This window comes from Saccopteryx bilineata, chromosome 3 (genome assembly GCF_036850765.1).
Source record: "Saccopteryx bilineata isolate mSacBil1 chromosome 3, mSacBil1_pri_phased_curated, whole genome shotgun sequence".
Classification (NCBI taxonomy): Eukaryota; Metazoa; Chordata; class Mammalia; order Chiroptera; family Emballonuridae; genus Saccopteryx; species Saccopteryx bilineata.
In genome coordinates, this window is record NC_089492.1 from 200,090,697 (window position 1) to 200,109,345 (window position 18,649).

The window sequence follows — 18,649 nt, forward strand, 5'->3', positions numbered from 1 at the left end:
AACTCGGTGTTCTGTTTGGTTCATGGATTTGAGGCTTTAATTCTTTTCACCGGCTTTGGAAATTCTCATTGATTATTTGTATAAATATGTTCTCTATTTCTTTTTCTCTCTCTTCTTCTGATATACCCATTATTCTTATATTGCTCTTTCTGATATAGTCAGTCAATTCTTGTAGGGCTTTCTCATTTTTTAAAATTTGTGAGTCTTACTCCTCTTCTCTTTGTAGTATCTCCAGTTGCCTATCTTCTCTGTCAATAATTCTCTTTTCTATCTGGCCTGCTCTATTAGGTAAACTTGTCAACTCATTTTTCAGTTCATATATTGAATTTTTCATCTTTATTTGGTTTCTTTTTATACTTTCACTGTCTTTAATGAAGTATTCTTTTTGTTCATTAAATTGGTTTTTGATCTCACTAAATTGCCTTTTAGAGCTTTCTTGTATTTCACTGAGTATTTTTAGATTTCAATTTTGAATTTCCTGTCATTTAACTCCAAAGTTTCCATGTAATTGAAATTTTTTTCTAGAGATTTTTTCATTTACCTGAGCTACATCTCTGTCTTTTGTATTCATGATATTTTATTTCTTTTTTCTTAATACCATTTGAGAGTGTTATTGTTAATAACACTAATAAGATGTAATTAGAAAAGTAGAATAAAAGTTGAAAAAGCACAGTGAAAAATGAAAATTTTATAATGATGAGTGGAACAAAAACTACAGAGAAGAAGAAGGAACTGAAGAGAGATGACAAAATAGAGAGAAAATGAAGACAAAAACAAGCAAAAATACCACAAAGAAAAATATGAGTGCAAAATATAATAAATTGATGATAAAAGGCAATCAGATGTGAGCAAAAACAGAAGAGGGAGGAAGAAAAGATAATGGAGAAGAAAATAGAAGGGAGAATAAAGAGAAAGAGAAGACAAGACGGCAATGGAGTAGGCTGACGTACCAATCTCCACCTCCCAGAAACAAAGTGGATTACAAACTAATTTTAAGAACTATCATATGGAAAAACAAACTTTGGATTAAACTAAGAGGACTCTTCATCCAAGGAACACTGAAGAAGCCACACCGAGACTGGTAGGAAAAATGGAAATGCAGAGAGGGCTGCCCAGCTCCCCAGAGCGAACGGCAGTCGGGAGAGACTCACATGATGGGAAGTGAGTTTAGAAGAGAGTGGAGGGCCCTGAAACCCAGGAACAAAGCCCCAGCCTGCATCCCCAGAGCCTAGAAGAAGCGTATGGACATTATTTAGCTGGGAAGAAGACAAGATACTGTTTGTGAGAAAGAGACTGATTTCTCAGACCCAGGATTCTTCTTAAAGGGACCAAGCAGAACAACTCTCTCACAACCACTCACCTGGGGCTCTGGGGTACAGGGAGAGAGGAGAAGACTGGAGTAGCAAGAAGAGAGTATAATCTAGGAGGCACAGGGAAAAACATTTTGGGAGACAGCCACTCTAACCCTTGGGACAAGTCACTTCCCAAAACTGAAGTGAATATTTCCCCTGGAAACAGCAATACCAGCAAAGGGAAGCAGGACACCAGCCAAACAAGCTCTCCCATGGCACTCAGAGCAGAATCGCTTAGAAGGAGGGAGCTTTCAGGACTACAGTAGTGAGTGTTAGGGTCTGAGCTACAGCACCCCACCCACATGGCTGAGGGTTCCCCAGAGGGCAGGTGGGGGCAGGACCCGGAAGGGTGGTTCTGGTGACAAGGGCAGAAGCTGGCTGGCCACCACTGAGGCCCAGGTGTGAGCTCAGTTTTGCCTGCCTGGGGAGGAGAAGGTGTGAAAAAGTGGCCAAGCCCAGCTGCAACAGCCTGATCCAGCTTGCGGAGGAAACACGGCAACCCTGGAAGGGGTGGAAAACTGCCCTTAAGCAACGGCACAGGAGCACAGCTTTTCCCAGCCCGTGGAACTGAGGCTTGAGGCCTGACTTGGAAGTCGGCTCCTCCCACAGGGGTAGAGCCTAAAACTCAGAATAAGCAGAGTCCCACTACTTAGCATGGGCACACAGTCCTGCCCAGCCTCTGGAGCCAAGGCTTGCAGCCATCCCACGAGTGGGCTCCTCCAGCAAGGGCGAGGTGAAAGCCTGGAAACAGGCAGAGACCTGCAGCTGAGCAAAGGTGCTTGCAACTGCCTCAGGGCCGAGCATAATGCCACCGACAGGGGCGGGGCAAAGGCCAAGATGACCAAGGCTTGTACACTGGAGCACATGATCACAGCTACTCCCATCCATGAAGGACAGGCGGAAACCACAGCAACAGCCCCAGTGGGCAGGCGCCGGCAATGCCCATACCCAAATTCCCTAGGCAGCAACAGCAGAGGGGGTGGCGGGCCTGCAGACAGACCATACCTAGGGAACAGAGGCCACATCCAGTGGACTCCAGTGGCCAAATATTCTTTTACACAGAGAAAATGAGAAGGCAGAGAAATGCAACACAAATGAATCAAGAGAAATCCACAGAAAAGGACCTGAATGAATCTGATGTAACAAAATTAACAGATACAGAGTTTAAAATAATGATAGTTAGGATACTCAAAGATATTAGAAAAACAACATATGGTCATTATGAAAACCTAAATAAAGAGATAGCAAATACAAAAAAGGACTTTGAAATAATAAAAAATAATCAGTCATAAATGACAAATACAATCAGAAATGAAGAACACAATAAAAGGAATTAAAAGCAGGATGGATGAAGCTGAGAATTGAATCAGCGAGTTAGAGGACAAGATAAATAAAGGCACAGAAGGAGAGCACAAAAAATAAAAGAGACTCAAAAAGTCTGAGGAAACTCTAAGAAAGCTCTGTGACAACATGAAGAGAAATAACATCCACATCATAGGGATTCCTGAAGAAGAAAAGAGAACAAGGGATAGAAACTTTGTTCAACCATATTATAGCTGAAAACTTCCCTCAATTAAGGCAGGAAAACATCTCACATGTTCAAGAAGCTCATAGAACTCCATTAAGGAGAAACCCCAAAAAATCAACACCAAGACATATTATAATTAAAATACCAAAGCTAAGTGATAAAAAGAAAATATTAAAAGCTGCTAGAGAATAAAAGACTATCACCTACAAAGGAGCCCCCATAAGGATGACTTCTGACTTCTCAACAGAAACACTTGAGGCCAGAAGGGAATGGCAAGAAATATTCAAAGTAATACAGAACAAGAGCCTACAACCAAGACTACTTTATCCAGCAAGGCTATCATTTAAAATTGAAAAAGAAATAAAAAGCTTTCTAGACAAAAAAAAACTCAAGGAATTTACTACAACAAAACCAAGGCTGCAAAAAATACTAAGGGGCCTGTTGTAAACAGATCAAAGGAGAAAAAGAATAGAACAAAAGAGGAATACAGTTTTAAAGAATAAAATGGCAATTAAAAATTACGTATCAATAATAACCTTAAATGTAAATGGATTAAAGGATCCGATCAAAAGACATAGGGTAGCTGCGTGGATAAGAAAACAGGACACATACATATGCTGTCTACAAGAGACAAACCTTAAAACAAACGATGCAAATAGACTGAAGGTAAAAGGATGGAAAAAAAAATTTCATGCAAATGGAAATAAAAAAAAGCTGGGGTAGCAATACTTATATCAGACAAAATGGACTTTAAAACAAAGACTATAGTAAGAGATAAAGAAGGTCACTATATAATGATAAAGGGAGCAATCCAACAGGAAGATATACCCGTTATAAATATCTACACACCTAATATAAGAGCACCTAAATATATAAAGCACAATTTGATGGATTTAAAGGGTGAGAACAACAGCAATACTATAATAGTAGGGGATTTCAATACCCCACTAACATCACTAGTTAAATCCTCAAGAAAGAAAATTAACAAAGAAACAGCAGACTTAAAGGACATACTAGATCAACTCGATTTAATAGATATCTAGAACGTTTAACCCTAAAGCAGCAGAATACACATTCTTTTCAAGTGCTTATGGTACATTTTCTAGAATAGACCACATGTTAGGGCACAAAAGCAGTCTAAACAAATTTTAAGATTGAAATCATATTGAGCACTTTCTCTGGTCACAATTGCATGAAACTATAAAGCAACTACAACAAAAAAAATAAAAATTACTCAAACACTTGGAAACTAAATTGCATGATATTAAATAACAAATTGGTAAACAATGATTTTAAAGAAGAAATTTAAAAATTCCTAGAAACGAATGATAATGAGCATAAATCAACTCAAAATTTATGGGAAACAGCAAAAGCAGTCCTGATAGGGAAGTTCATAGCATTACAGGCATAACTCAGGAAGTTAGAAAAAGCTCAAATAAACAACTTGACCCTGCATCTAAAAAAAGTAGAAAAAAATAGCAAGTAAAGCCCAGAGCTAGTAGAAGGAAGGAAATAATAAAGATCAGAGCAGAAATAAATGACATAGAGGCTAAAAAAAACAAGATAAAGGATCAATGAAACCAGGAGCTTTGTCTTTAAAAAGGTAAACAAAATCGATGAACCTTTAACCAGACTCACCAAGAAAAAAAGAGAGGATTCAAATAAATAAAACTGGAAATGAGAGTGGAGAAATAACAACTGACACAAAAGAAATTCAAAATATTGTAAGAAAATACTAGGAAGAACTGTATGCCAAAAAACTAGACAACCTAGATGAAATGAACAAATTCCTTGAAACATATAATCTTCCAAAAATTAATCTGGAAGAGTCAGAAAACCTAAACAGACCAATTACAACAAATGAGATTGAAACAGTTATCAAAAAACTCCCAACAAAGAAAAGTCTTGGGCCTGATGGCTTCACAAGTGAATTCTACCAAATATTCAAAGAACCTACTTCTATCCTCAAGCTATTTCAAAAATTTCAAGAGGAAAAAAATTTCCAAGTGCCTTTTATGAGGTAAGCATAATTCTGATTCCAAAACCAGGCAAAGACAACACAAAAAATAAAATTATAGGCCAATATCCCTGATGAATTTAGATGCTAAAATCCTCAATGAAATATTAGCAAACCAAATCCAGCAATATATGAAAAAAATCATACACCATGATCAAGTGGGATTTATCCTTGGGAGGCAAGGCTGGTACAATATTTGCAAATTAATCAATGTGATTTATCACATAAACAAAAAGAAAGAGAAAAACCACATGATAATTTCAATAGATGCAGAAAAAACATTTGATAAAATCCAGCACCCATTTATGATCAAAACTGTCAGCAATGTAAGAATACAGGGAACATACCTCAACATGATAATGGCCATTTATGACAAACCCAGAGCCAACATCATACTCAATGGGCAAAAATCGAAAGCAATCCCCTTAAAATCAGGAACAAAGCAGGGGTGCCCCTTTCACCACTCTTGTTCAACATATAATAATTCTGGAAGTCCTAGCCCCAGCAATCAGACAAGAAAAAGAAATAAAAGGCACCCAAATTGGAAAAGAGGTAAAACTATCATTATTTGCAGATGATATAATATTGTATATAGAAAACCCTAAAGTCACAGTAAAAAAACTACTAGACCTGATAAATGAATTCAGCAAGGTGGCAGGATATAAAATTAATACTCAGAAATCAGAGACATTTTTATATACTAACAATGAACTGTCAGAAAGAGAAATTAAGGAATCAATCCCCTTAACCATTGCAACCAAAAAAATAAAGTACCTAGGAATAAATTTAACCAGGGAGATTAAAGACTTGTACTCTGAAAATTATAAAACATTGATAAAAGAAATCAAAGAAGACACAAAACAAGTGGAAGCATATACTGTGTTCATGGTTAGGAAAAAGAAACATCCTTAAAATGTCTATATTACCCAAAGCAATTTATAAATTCAATGCAATACTGATTAAAATACCAATGACTTACTTCAAAGATATAGAACACATATTCCAAAAATTTATATGGAACAAAAAGAAAACACAAATAGCCTCAGCAATCTTGAAGAAAAAGAATAAAGTGGGAGGTATCACACTTCCAGATATCAAGTTATACTATAAGGCCATTGGACTCAAAACAGCCTGGTACTGGCATAAGAACAGGCATATAGATCAATGGAACAGAACTGAGAACCCAGAAATAAACCCACACTTTTATGGACAACTGATATTTGACAAAAGAGGTAAGAGCATACATTGGAGTAAAGACAGCCTCTTCAACAAATGGTGTTGGGAAAATTGGACAGCTACCTGCAAAAAAATGAAACTAGATCACCAACTTACACCACTCACAAAAATAAACTCTGCCGCGGACCAGCGCGGCTCCAAATAACGGTGCGGAATTAAGGAAACACACTTTGTCAAAACAAAACCGATGGGACCGGGAAGACTCCTCAAACTGCCTGGCAGTATCTGAGTGCCTCATAGCCCCAGTTCGCTTTATTATATAGTCATATGCAAATCAAGGACCCTGATACAAAGTTGCACATCAAAGGCTAAGACAGGAACTCTCCCAAGGCAAAAACAGGATAGTTAGTGAAATTTATACAGGATACATTAGTGAAATTTACAAACATATGAAACAAACAAAGAGTCAGAGGAAGGGCATGTATATTGCTTTCTGCAACCCAAAGAAGCAAGTGGAGTGGGTGCAAATACTCAGCATCAAAGCCAAAATTGGAGATGGAGGGGGGAGAACTTAGCCTTTTGCTAAGCCTTGAATATATAATGGCTTCCTGCCATTAATGGTCCACAACATATCCCCCTTTTCTTTTTTATTTTTAATTTGTGTGCTGAGATTTGCACTTATCTGATTTCCTAGTTTCCCAGATTCTAATTTGGAGGCAGATGGAAAAAATACAGAACAAACACAAAATTAGTATAGCCAATGCTAACAGATACCCTAAAACAAGTATAGTAATACATCACAGTGATTAAAGCTTTTAAGCAAACTCTTTAAGCTAATACATTAAGAATCTGTAAAAGAGTAATGTCCTTAAAGTGTTCACCAAGTCCAAGTTGGCACCAACACCATTCCAAATCTCTGCAAATGCAACCCAACCCCAGTTCAGTCCAACAAAAACTGTCACAGGAGCAGGAATCCAGGAAAAGTCCATATTCAGGAGAAGTCCACATGGCACTGGAATTGCTGTCACACTTCCACACTATGCAGTTAGTGTCAAAGTCCCAATGACCGCTGCTCCCAGCTGGCAATGACCCAGGTAGACTGGAAAAGCCATCTGCAGCACACATGAAGATGGAGCTTCTGTTTTCTTTAAACTGGAAAGACGAACCCAGGGGTCCTATACTGGAGCTTTACAGCCATTGGGTGGTGAGGAGAACCTTGGGATACACTAAGCTGGGTGGCAGAGGTATATTTGTAAATTGGCAAAAAAGGAGCTCTGAATTAGGAGTAGGTCCTAGCCTAAAATATGAGTGGGGCATTGAGGCAGGAGGAATAAAGGAAAGACTATATATTAAACAAAGCAGCATAAAACAGGACTATCAATACCCACAACAGAGATCTTCGAGGGAAGAATAAAAAACCTGAATATTCAGGCAAGACATAGTTAAGTGGCCCTTGTGTAAATGAGACCAGTCTACTGGCTACTTAGAAGAAATACCCCAGGCTTGTCCACAGTGTCATAGATGGGGCCGATGGCCCTGGGCACCTTTTAGCCTTCAGTGGCAAATCCCAGTATTCTGGGCAAGGTTAGGTCACAGGTGGCTGGAGCAGGGCTGGAAGAGACTGAACCCTCCCTTAGAGGAGTGAGGGGGAAGCCTACCTTCCAGTGTGTCCCTTCTTCCTCTCAGCAAAGGCATGTAAGCCTGGCAGGCCTTGGCTCAAATGACCATCCTTTCCACTACTGAAGCAGGGCCCTGATGAAGTTCCAGTTGGAGCGTTGGAGCCTTTGAGGGCGTATGCCAGGAGCTAGTGTTTTACCTGATCTCCTTTGGGCTTTTTCTGCCTCTTGGTACCTTAAAAACCATGCTCAGAAGTTCTCTGCTGAGGGGCTTGAGTGTCCCTATCTGCCTATGTATCTGGAGCTATTCAGAAAACAACAAAACAGTGTTATTAGCTGGAATCAAATAAAAATTAAAAAGGGGTAGTAGTTTGCAGGACAAAAAATTTTGCATCTCTTATACATCAGCATTCAAAAGAAACTGAAGTAAAAAGCATAACAAGGTAGACCTGCAGGAGCTCCAGGACATGACCTCCCCCCACTTTCTTATTATTTACAATTGAATCTACAAGCAAATGTTAAGCACAATTTACAATATTTTGACTTCAAAGATTGCAAGAAATTCTTGACTTTGTTAACTTTTAACAAAAATAGAATAAATGCACCTTCAAGCAACATTCTCACACTTATCAAAACACCCCCTTAATATTAATTATCAGGCACCTTAAAGAATACATATCAAAACTGAAAAATCCCAGTGTGATCTTCATTATTCTCCTATAGTAAAAAAAAATCTTTACACTTTTATTATGTAAATTTATGCTGTCCCAAGCCTTCCACTTGTGGCCTGGAGCAGCCTGGCCAAACCAGCAAGTCTTTTGGATCCAAAATGAGCACGCTTTACTTGTTCCAAACAAAATTATATATATATATATATATATGGAAATGAAATTATCCCCATTTTGTTTTCAATACTAGAGTCGGCACTTCCAAAACTATTATCATCATTACTTTTCATGTAAGGACTTAATTCAGGCCTTATAAACAAAAACACTTAGACATTATACAAAGACTTCACATACAATCACACAAATAAAGAGTGAAACCTGAGGTTTTAGAGATTAAACTATTGCTTCCTTGATCTTAAGTAGGGCTACCTTAATAGGAACGTAATAAGGATATATACTAAACGGAGATCTCTCTTGAAAAATCTCAAGACGGCCGTATGAGATTTCTGTTCAGCAACACCCACATCAGGCCCCCCTTTTGCCCTCTTTTCAAGCAATGGAGCAGAAAAGAAATAAAATGATCTAAAACATTTAAAAATTAGATAATAATAATTGAGAAAGGGAAGAGAGCATAGTAAAATAAGCCTCATACAATTGCTCTTGTGAAGTGAGTCTCTCATCTAGAATCATGGTATATCACCAGTCATTCAGGGGTCCACCGAGGAGCTTCAGCAGACCTAGGAAAAACACACACATATCCTCGGCCCCATAAGAGAACAGGGTCTGGCCCTTGCCAGATTCCTGTGAGCGGGTCCCTCCATTGCACTTCAGGGAAGGCTTTCCTTGCAAGGTTCCAGAGTCTCTCTGCTGCTGAATGACCCTGTATGTCAGTATTCAAAAAACTTAAAGTAAAAAAGAGCATGACAAAGAAGATTTGCAGGTGTTTCCTACTTAAGTTGCTATTTTGCTTCTAACTCTGAACACACCTCACAATGCACTAACCAAATCAGTAAGACTTAAGGATCTACATTCTATTCTTTTTAAATTTAAATGAGTGCTTCCTACAAGTTCTAAAAATACCCCATTTTTTCTAAATATTAGAGCCAGCATTTCCAATTTTTGCATGCAAAAACAAACTTAATTCAGGCCTTAAAAACAGACACATTTTGACAACATTAAACAAAGACTAAACAGAGACAAGAATTAGAAGAACCAGACAAACCAGAGAGAAACCCGGGATTTCAGAGCACATCCAGATTAGAAAGATGCCTGCCTGATATTAGTCAGGGCATTTTCTGACAGAGACTGAAGGATGTGACTAAATAAAATCTCCCCGAGAAAATTTGCTCTTGGCAGCTGCTGGGATATTTCCTATAGTCAAATCCAACACAGGTCCCCCGCCTCAACCTCCAGGCAAAGAACAAGAAAGAAACAAAATGATAGTTCAGAAGACCGCAGTCAAAACATTGAAGAAAATCACCCCATGACAGAAAAAGCTGTAAGTTTCCTAATACCTGAGTCTCCTATCCATTCTCAAATTCTATATTTGCTGTAACTGGCAGCTCAGGTTGACTATGCTGAGATTTTTCTCTTACCTCAACAGCCCCTTCATGAAAGTCCAACTTCCACAGCAAATAATTACTCCCAGAGAGCCAAGCACAAGCAATCACCTTCCAGTCATTTGGGGGAAGAGCCTTTGCCCTAATAGTATCTAATAAACCAAGTGAAAAAGGGGCAGTAGGCCCATACTGAACACAGCAAGTTTAAGCTCTTTCAGAGTTCTAAAAGGTACAGGTTCATGTTCTTGCACTAGTCTCCCTGTATCATTCTGTCTTTCTACAGCAGGAAAACAGGTAAAGCCATCATTTATTGTTTCCCTTACATTTCGAGCCTGGTAATCAGCCTGATAAGGGAACGGAGGAGCAGAGAGTTGAATGTAGGAAGGAGCTGAGGGCAGCAGAGGCCCCGCAGCTAAGGCAGCCATAGCCACGGATTTTTCATCCCCCCTGTCATCCTCAGACTCCAAGTTATCCTTGTATTCACATCCCTCTGTTTCCAGCTCACCCTGATACTTTTCAGACAATGATTTGTCTTCATACAGAAACATTCCTACATAAAGGTCCCTTACTTTTGACCCTATCTGTCCCATATTCTTTTACTCCCAACTACACTTTCCCCAAAACTTTCTTTACTCACTGTGCGCACTTCACTTTGGGGAGTGCCATCATCTTCCTTCAGTTTTAGTTTCCTCGTACTCATACTCAAGTCATCTGTTTAGGCACCACTTGCCGCAGACCAGAGCGGCTTCAAATAACGGTGCGGAATTAAGGAAACACACTTTGTCAAAACAAAACCGATGGGACCAGGAGGACTCCTCAAACTGCCTGGCAGTATCTGAGTGCCTCATAGCCCCAGTTCACTTTATTATATAGTCATATGCAAATCAAGGACCCTGATACAAAGTTGCACATCAAAGGCTAAGACAGGAACTCTCCCAAGGCAAAAACAGGATAGTTAGTGAAATTTACACAGGATACATTAGTGAAATTTACAAACATATGAAACAAACAAAGAGTCAGAGAAAGGGCATGTATATTGCTTCCTGCAACCCAAGGAAGCAAGTGGAGTGGGTGCAAATACTCAGCATCAAAGCCAAATATGGAGATGGAGGACGGAGAACTTAGCCTTTTGCTAAGCCTTGAATCTATAATGGCTTCCTGCCATTAACGGTCCACAACAAACTCAAAATGGATAAAAGACTTAAATGTAAGTCATAAAACCATAAGCATCTTACAAGAAAACATAGGCAGTAAGCTCTCTGACATCTCTTGCAGCAATATATTTGCCAATTTGTTTCCACGGGCAAGTGAAGTAAAAGACAGGATAAACCAAAGGGACTCTATCAAATTAAAAACTTTTGCACAGCTAAAGACAATAAGAACAGAATAAAAGACAAACTACACAATGGGACTATATATTTGACAATGCATCTGATAAGGAGTTAATAACCAAAATTTATAAAGAACTTGTAAAACTTAATACCAGGAAGACAAACAAACCAACCCAAAAATGGGCAAAAGAAATGAATAGAGACTTCTCTAAAGAGGACATGCAAATGGCCAATAGACATATGAAAAAATGCTCAACATGACTAATCATTAAAGAAATGCAAATTAAAACCACAATGATATATTACCTCACACCAGTCAGAATGGCGCTTATCAAGAAAACAACACAGAGTAAGTGCTGGCAAGGATATGGAGAAAAGGGAACCTTCCTGCACTGCTGGTGAGAATGCAGACTGGTGCAGCCACTGTGGAAAACAGTATGGAGATTCTTCAAAGAATTAAAAATTGAATTGCTTTTTGACCCAGCTATACCACTGTTAGGAATATACCCCAAGAACACCATAGCACTGTTTGAAAAGAAGAAATGCATCCCCATGTTTATGGCAGCATTGTTCACAATAGCGAAGATCTGAAAACAGTCCAAGTGTCTGTCAGTGGATGTGTGGATTAAGAAGCTTTGGTGCATATATACTATGGAATACTACTCAGCCGTAAAAAATGATGACATTAGATAATTTACAACAACATGGATGGACCTTGATAACATTTTACTGAGCGAAATAAGTAAATCAGAAAAAAACTAAGAACTATATGATTTCATACATAAGTGGGACATAAAAATGAGGCTCAGAGACATGGACAAGAGTGTGGGGGTTACAGCGTGGGGGGGAGGAGAGGGACGGGGTTGGGGGAGGGAGGGGCACAAAGAAAACCAGTTAAAAGGTGACAAAAGACAATTGAACTTTGGATGGTGGGAATGCAGCATAATCAAATGTCAAAATAACTTAGAGATGTTTTCTCTGAACATATGTACTCTGATTTATCAATGTCACCCCATCAAAATTTATTTTAAAAAAAAGAATTTGTCTCACTGCTATTGGGCAGTTAGAAGAATAGTATAAGAATACTAATTCTGCTTTCAAGCCACATCCTGCAAAAGGGGCCCCAAGCAAATTAGTGATTTGGCTTCTCTGATTTTGCTAATTTGCTTTTAAAAAAAAATAGGTCAGAAACATCCTGAAATGAAACTAACAATACAAGGGCATAAATTTAAAGGATTTTAAGATACTGAAGCTGATGTATCTGTTATTGATAAGCTACATTGGCCTCCTGGCCTCCTTCCTGGCCCAATAATGCAGCAGCCACAGAATTACAAGGTATAGGGCAGAGTACATTCCCTCAACAAAGTTCTAGTTTTCTACATTGGGAAGATTAGATTAAGAAGGTCATTCTGGATTTTTTAAGCCTTATGTGCTCCCTGGATGGCAAGTTAATTTGTGGGGTAGAGATGTTTTGAAAAATATGGGAGTGTTGCTTGTCAGTCCTAAGGGTTTATTTAGTCAGTATTCAGATGCTTGATCGGGGATTTTTGCCCACTAAGGGAGTAGGGAAAGAACAACGAGGAATTCTCATCCCCATAGAAGTGGCTGCCAATACCAGAGGTGTGGATTAGGATATCAAAATTTAGTATAGGGGTCTTGGTAGCTCCTGCTAACCCAATAATTCATTGTGCAGACCCAATTACTTGGAAATTAGATAATCCTGTATGGGTAAACCAATGGCCCCTTTCTCAGGAGAAACTTAGGGCAGCTGCTCAATTGGTACAAGAGCAGCTACAGCTTGGGCACATTGAACCATTTAATAGCCCTTGAAATACACTTTCATATTTTGATCTTGTCACCTCCTTGATTATCAAGGGGCATAGGCGACCCTTACAGCTTATAGGTTTTGAGCCTCAAAATTATTGTTGTTCCTTTTTTCAAAGGATCAACAACAATTGCTCTGGGAAACTTCCACTAAATGGCAAATTGCTTTTGCAAATCAATGGACAACTTTATACTGAAACAGTCAACTTAAAATCAGCACAAAGACTAGAATTATATGCCATTATTATGGTTTTTCAGCATTTGCCATATTCCTCCTTTAATCTATATACAGACAGCAAATATTTACTTATGGTTGTTTCCACTATAAAGTCTGCTGTCTTAGGGACAACTGCTGATGAACTATTTCAGCACTTCCTCCTTCTTCAAAGACTTGTATGTCAACATAGAGCTCCATGTTTTATAGGACATACTCAAGCTCACTCCATGCTCCCTGGAGCTTTAGCACAAGGGAATGCCCTTGTTGATCAAGCTACCCAAAAGAAAATTATTTGGAGCAACCATGACAGATCGAGCAATTCAGTCTCATACTAGTCATCACTAGAACACTGCAGTCCTGTGTAAACAGTTTCAACTTTCTTGGGAAGCAGCATGGCAGATTGGAAAATCCTGTCCAAGGTGTCCTATTCTACAATCTGTCCCTTCATTTGGAGTTAACCCTCAAGGACTCCTACCAGGACAACTTTGGCAAATGGATGTTACTCATAAACCTTCATTTGGCAAACAGTCCTATGTCCACGTTATAGTGGATACTTATTCTGGATTTATAGTAACCTCTGCCAGAACAGGAGAGGCTGCTAAGCATGTTATAGCTCATTATCTGTATGCATTTTTCTATTATTGGATTTTCTAAACTGGTTAAAACGGACAATGTTCCTGCATATGTACCAAAAGTATTTACTGTATTTTGTCAAACCTTTCAAATTATGTGTATTTCTTACAATCTTTAAAGTCAAGGTATTATTAAAGTGTACCCAGCAAATATTTTAAGGTCATTTTAAAATTTTTTAAAGGGGAGAGTCATATCCTGGAACTTCTATGGGTCTACCATATCATGCTTTTTACTTAAAAAATTTTAAATTTCTTTTGAATGCTGATGAACAAGAGATGCCAAATTTTTTTCTCCTGAAAACTTCTACCTTCTTTTATTTGATCCAGCTAAAAACATTGTTTTGTCTTTTTCCAAATAGCTCCAGATATACAGAAAAGGGTTATATAGGCGGATGGGGATTCTCAAACCCCTCAGCGAGATCTTCTGAGCATAGCTTTTAAGACACCGAGAGGCAGAAAAAGCCCAATAGAGATCAGGTGAACTACCCGCTTTTAGGATACGCCCTTAAAGGCTCCAATGCCACAAAGGGGTCTCATAGGATTCCATCTGGGTCCTGCTTCAACAGTTAAAAGGATGGTCATTGAACTAAAGCCTGCCAGGCTTACTTGCCTTTGCTGTGAGAAAAAAGGAACACTGGAAGGTAGGCTTCCCCCTTGCTCCTCTAAGGAAGGGTTCAGTCTCTTCCAGCCCTGCTCCAGTCACCTATGACCTAACCTTGCCCAGAATGCTGGGGTTTGCCACTGAAGGCTGAAGGTGCCCAAGGCCATCAGCCCCATCTATGACACTGTGGACGAGCCTAGGGTATTTCTTCTAAGAAGCAGGTAAACTGATCTCATTTGCACAAGGGCCACTTAACTATGTCTTGCCTGAATAGTCAGGTTTTTTATTCTTCCCTTGAAGATCTCTGTTGTGGGTGTTGATAGTCCTATTTTCTGTTACTTTGTTTAATATATAGTGTTTCCTTTATTCCTCCTACCTCAATGCCCCACTCATATTTCAGGCTGGGACCTACTCCTAATTTAGAGCTCTCTTTCCCCCTTTTACCAACTTCTATTATGAATTTACCTTTGCCACCCAGCTTAGTGTATCCCAAGGTTCTCTTTACCATGCCACAATTGCAGAGCTCCAGGGAAAAGCAACCTGGTCTCATCTCTTCAGCCAGAGGAGAACAGAAGCTTCATATCCACACATGCTGCAGATGGCTTTTCCAGTCTACCTGAATCATTACCAGCTAGAAGCAGCAGTCATTGGGACTTGGACGTGAGCTGCAAAGTATAGAATTGTGACAATTCCAGTGCCATACGAACTTTTCCTGGATGTGGACTTTTCTTGACTCCTGCTCTTTGTGACAGCTCCTAATAAACTGAACTGGGGTTGGGTTGCATTTTCAGGTATCTGGAATGGTGTTGGTGCCAACTTGGACTTGGTGAACATGTTAAGGACACTACTTTTTTATGGATTGTTGTTGTATTGGCCAAGAGTTTGCTTAAAGGCTTTAATCACTGTAAAAAAAATAAAAGACTGGATAAAGAAGATGTGGCACAGATACACTAGGGTATACTACTCAGCCATAAGAAATGATGACATTGGATCATTTACAACAAAATGGTGGGATCTTGATAACATTATATAGAGTAAACTAAATAAATCAGAAAAAAAAATGAGAACTGTGTGATTCCATACATTGGTGGGACATAAAAACGAGACTAAGAGACATGGACAAGAGTGTGGTGGTTACAGGGTGGGGAGGGAAAAGGGGAGAGGGGGCGGGGGAGGGGGAGAGGCACAAAGAAAACTAGATAGAAGGTGACAGAGGACAATCTGACTCTGGGTGATGGGTATGCAACATAATTGAAGGACAAGATAACCTGAACATGTTTTCTTTGAAACATACCCTGATTTACTGATGTCACCCCATTAAAATTAATAAAAATTTATTTATAAAAAAAGAGAAAGAGAAGGAAAAAAGAAAAAAAATTGATGTAAAGGTTTCTGAAATAAAACCCTCACACAAAAAAACAAGAATGAAAATTATAACAACTATGGATAATGTAGTTCAAAAATGAAAATAATAAAAAGAGAAAAAATAAAAAGTAAAGAAGTAAAAATGAGAAAAAGTGTTAAAAATGTAATTTTTTCTGATTTTGAGAGGTAGCTTCTTCCTTTTCTTTGACAAGTGGTGCTGTATTGTGAGTTTTGCCTCTGGAGGTTCTTGGGCAGAGGTCTCTGTGGCAATGACATAGGCTGGGCTGCAGTCCCATTGGCAGGTGGGGCTTGTTAAGGTTTTGCAACTATCTGGCTAGTTATGGCAGTCTCAGTTTTCCATGCACCTCTCTGCATGCCCCTTCCATTGGAGCTAGCAGGCTGGAGACTTAGCTGTGGGGTCCAGCTAAGCCCCTGTCCTCACAGCAAAGAAATCTATGTACAGCCAGGTCCCCCCTCCAGCACCGCTCAGAGCACTGTTCTGGGAAAGGCAGTGGAAACCAGAGCCACCAGCACAAGCAGGCAGGGCAGGGCACAGACCAACAGCTAAGTTTCTTTCTGTTACATACAGGCAAAATTCTATTGGCCAGCGGGCATATCCAGCATGCCTCAGTGTGCCCCGGTTTTAATCTCCACAGGCTTTTCCCACCTGCACTGCTTTGTAGCCCGGGACAGGCCACGTTTGTGTCCAGCTCCCATGACTTCAGCAATGCACACAGACTGTTGCAGCTGCTGTTCAGGCACCCAGCACCGGCATTCTCTAGCCATCAGTCTTGGCCTGTGTGCATGCCCAGTGCTGAGTATAGTGGAGCCAGGAATGACCAAAGACACTGGTGCCCACACAGGTGCCTAAGGTTGTTAATCTTGGACTAAGCACCTTGGCCCCCATGCTTGCCTGTTCTCTCTCCATGCTGGTGATGCTAGGTGGAGCTTCTAGTGCTGTGTGGTGATTGTGGAGCTGGGAAAGCACAATGATGCTGGCACTGGCGCATGCGGGCACCCTTTGCTGGTAATTTTTGGTAGATCCCTCTGCTCCTGTGCAGGCCTAGCGTTTGCGATCTCAGAGCTGATGTATTCTTTCTTTTGTTTGGGTGCCTACCCTAATTCAGCTCCTTCCCCACTAGTTTAGTTTCTCCTCTACACCCGGCTCCAAACAAAAGTGCTCCTACCTCAGATCCGTGCAGAAAGCAAAATGCCCCATCCTCTGTCTTATATATTCAGCCACTTTTTCACCCAATCATACTTTTGTCTGGTGTGTGTAAGTTTTGGAAGCTCCTCAGGTTATTTTCTCTGTGTTTAGTTGTTGAGTTTGTTGAAATTTCAAGGGGAGAGATTGGAAGTATCTCTCACACTGCCATTTCCCTGACGTCCACAAATATATTATATACAGTATATATAATGCACAATGTAAGTATTAGAAGCAATGGAAAGAAAATAGCAGAAAACAATTGCAAAAATAATGGCTGAAAACTCACCAAATTTGGTGAAAGCATTAATATGAGATGATGGACATGAATTAAATTTATTACCATAATCATTTTACAATATACGGAGGTCAGACCATTATGCTATACATCTTAATCTTATAAGTTGATGCATGTTAATTATATCTCAATAAATCTGGTAAAAATAACATAAAAGAGGAAAGAAGAAATACTATATAATAGTAACAATTCTAGATCTCATTGATATTGAATTGGTGTAACCCTAATGTTGATTCTAATAAGTTAAAATATATTATAAACACAAGAACAAATGCTAAGAAAATATCTCAGAAATAAAGTGAAAAACCATTAAAGGAATTAAAATGTTACACTAGAAAATATTTACTTAATGCAAAAGAAAACACTAACAAAAAAAGCATTGAAGCACATAGAGAATAAAAAGTAAAATAGCAGACTAAGTCTAACCATACCATATAATATTAAATTTGAATGCAATAAACAACCCAATCGAAAGAGATACTGGCAGAATAGATTAAAAACTACAAGACCCAATTCTATTCTGTCTAGAAGAGGAACCCTTTAGATTAAAAACTAAAAAATGGTAGAAAATAAAAAAACGGAAAAGTTATATCAAGCAATCAGTCACTACAGGAAGCTTGAGTGATTATATTAACATTACACAAAATAGACTTACACATAAATATTCATAACACTAGCCACAATAGCTATTCACAAAAAGTGAATACACCTCAAATGTTTATGAACCAGTGCACAGATTTTAGAAATTCTGATATATGTCTTCTATATCTATATCTATCGACCTATCTATATACATATATTTAACTATTATTCCACCATAAAGAAAAGAATATAGTCGTGCTCGCTTCGGCAGCACATATACTAAAATTGGAACGATACAGAGAAGATTAGCATGGCCCCTGCGCAAGGATGACACGCAAATTCGTGAAGCGTTCCATATTAAAAAAAAAAAAAAAAGAAAAGAATACAGTAGTAATAGAAACTACATGGTAAGCCTCAAAACCATTATGCTATTTGAAAGAAGGCAGACACAAAAGGTGATAAACTGTATAGTTCCATTTATATGAAATATCCAAAGTAAGTAAATCTATAGAGCCAACACAGACTGGTGGTTGCCAGGGGCTGAAGAAAGTAAGGGAAAAGGTGTTGATGCTTAATAAGCACAGGGTTTTATATTGGGGTAATAAAAATATTTTGAAACTAGATAGAGGTGGTGGTGTAACTACACTATGAATATACTAAAATCCTCACTTTAAGGATG

General features: G+C 38.9%; 1 non-coding gene across 1 annotated transcript; it reads left to right on the forward strand.

Moving 5' to 3' along the window:
• Positions 1 to 18,225: 18,225 nt before the first annotated feature.
• Positions 18,226 to 18,332, forward strand: LOC136332645 (U6 spliceosomal RNA). The gene has a single exon (XR_010730811.1). It is a non-coding gene; the product is annotated as a U6 spliceosomal RNA (small nuclear RNA).
• The last annotated feature ends 317 nt before the right edge of the window (positions 18,333 to 18,649 follow it).